The sequence below is a fragment of the Cupressus sempervirens genome, chromosome 5, assembly GCF_028749045.1.
Source record: "Cupressus sempervirens isolate cs-2001-9-10 chromosome 5, ASM2874904v1, whole genome shotgun sequence".
NCBI lineage: Eukaryota > Viridiplantae > Streptophyta > Pinopsida > Cupressales > Cupressaceae > Cupressus > Cupressus sempervirens.
In genome coordinates, this window is record NC_143122.1 from 844,683,370 (window position 1) to 844,685,960 (window position 2,591).

The window sequence follows — 2,591 nt, forward strand, 5'->3', positions numbered from 1 at the left end:
AAACTATTAATTAGAAATGAATAAATATCTATCTTATCTAAAGTGCAATGCCACTAAATTAATGTGATATTTTAAACCAATTTTATAAAAAAAAAAATTAGTAAATCTACTATTTTTTCAATGTTTGGTTACAAATTTATTTCATAGAAATGAATAAATCAAGTATGAATTTCCAATCAGATGAAGAAAGAAGACAATACCAAATGGAACAACAAAGAGCATACCAGAGAGAATACCAGAGAGAGTATCGTAGACGATGACAAGAACAAATGACACAAGCTGAAAGAGAAGAAGAAAGAAGAAGGAAAAATGAAGTCCGACGACTAAATTATGCTAGAAGAAGGGTAGGATTGCTAATACAAGAATTGGAATTACAAAATAGGGATAGAATTACTCGTGAACGAACATCCGATGAAGTATCTCATTTTGAAACTCAAGGGAGACATGAAGTTGATTTTGAATCAAGTGAGAGGTACAATCAAGCATTACCTGTATTTGTGGAAATGAGTCACCAGAATGAAAATTCAAGAACAACAGAGCGTGTTCCTGAAACACCTCATCCTACAAGCCAAAATAGGATAAATTTAGGTGGACAAGGCAACAGAGAAAATATCCAAAACCCAACTGTATTTCTTAAGGATAATTTCTATAGATCCCAAATGCAGTTTCGACAACAACTGGATAGCTTAAATATGCCACAGATGTGTTATATTTTTCAGGAATGCTATCTACGAAAGAAAGTGGTCCGTACATCAGAAGGTCCAATATGCAATAGATGTTTACAAGAAAAGGGAAACAATTGTGTTCTTCAAGGCTGTGATAAATCGGCCGCCTTCCGCAGACAATTTCTAGTGTAACCACCCCAAAGCTGTACACGTCAGCTTCTGGACTAGTTTTACCTGTTATGTAGCACTCTGGAGCAACATACCCCCGCGTGCCCGCCACCATGGTCGTATGGGAAGACTCTTGGTCATGTTCCATCAGTCTCGCCAAACCAAAATCACCCAACTTGGCATTGAAATCAGAATCCAACATTACGTTGCTTGCCTTCACGTCTCGATGAACGACACGCTGGTCCCACTCTTAGTGGAGATAAACAAGAGCAGAGGCAATGTCACAAGTGATACTATATCTTTGGGTCCAATCAAGCGTATCCTCCTGTTCCCCAAAAATGTGTTTATCCCGATTCCCATTTGGAGAGTACTCGTAGACCAGAAGTAACCCTCGCTTTTCGTGGCACCATCCTAAAAGCCGCACAAGATTACGGTGTCTCAACCTGCTGATTGTTTGAACTTCGGAGACATACTCCTTTCTTCCTTGTCTCGATCCTTGAGCTATTCTTTTCACAGCCAGCGCATCCCCGGTGCCGGGCAGGATTCCTTTGTAAACGCTGCCGAAGCCGCCTTGTCCAAGCTTTTCTTTCTCGCAGAAATTTCTTGTCGCGGCACTGAGCTCGGCATAGGAAAAGCTTCGAGGGCCATGAGAACAGCATTCGTCCAGCTTTGAATCGCTCTCTTTCCTAGCCTTACCTTCTCTTCCCCTTTTTCTGAAATACTGCCAACAGCGAACAACTACGAAGCCACAGAGGACCACAACAACGAAGAACACGCATATCAAATAAACTTTCACAGAAAATTTGTTTGGATTGCCATTTCTAAGTAATTCACCAGGAGGTCCGAATTCCCACAAATATTCAGAAGTAAAATTCCAAACTTTTATGGTGTGCGTCTTTGTGTACTCTCCAGTGGCATCCGAGAAGCCAATCTTGATGTACTCTGGTAGACAGTTGCTCAGATCTATTGTGTGGTTAAATAGAGGGATTTTGGGTTTAGAAGAATTATACCAGAGAAAGAAGTGCAGAACCTTTTGTACACCGTCATAATCCACCCAAGCATCCCATGCCGCGTTTGTGAGATTTTGGTGTGTAGAGCGATTGAATAGACTGGATGTATTGAGGGGAAAAATGAACTTCGAGAAAATGCTATTGACGTCGATCCCAACATGATTGTCATCAGGATCCCAATCGTTGTTGTATGTATCAAACTCCACAGCAACCATCTGATAAGATGATTGTTTAAAGCTTTCCTCATTAGACAAGCCAAGAAATCCACCATAAGCATCCTCTGGTGGTTCTGTTCGAATGGTGCCATGAAGAGCGCAAGTCCATCTCCATGATTATCGTATATTTTGTTGTTGAGATCAATATTGAATTGAAAGTAAGTTGAAAAATTGGCCATAGCCCTAGTAGACCTATTCCATAGCGGAATACGGTCAGTATAATATGCCCAGCCGGAACTGTTCTTAAGGTTCCCTGATGCTTCATTTCGTGTAAGCTACAGGGCTCCTTGATTACTCTCTTGATATGTGGCATCATTTTTCCTTTCTATACCTGTTAGAGGAGGGAAGCTAAAAGTAACGTTTCCTGCATGCGATGATAATAGGAAAAGAGCAACACAAGTTAAGAAAAGGAAGGCCCGTGTAGGGTAAGTGAATTTAGCCATCCTAATATGTGATTTAGAGGGTCTCTGAGGGTAATTTGTTAGCAATTATATTTTGTAGTGCCTTTCATAGGAAGAAGGCTATTGCAATTG

General features: G+C 40.5%; 1 pseudogene; it reads right to left on the minus strand.

The window, feature by feature from the left end:
* Window positions 1-633: 633 nt before the first annotated feature.
* LOC149558541 (L-type lectin-domain containing receptor kinase IX.1-like) lies at window positions 634-2,323 on the minus strand (annotated as a pseudogene).
* Window positions 2,324-2,591: the final 268 nt, after the last annotated feature.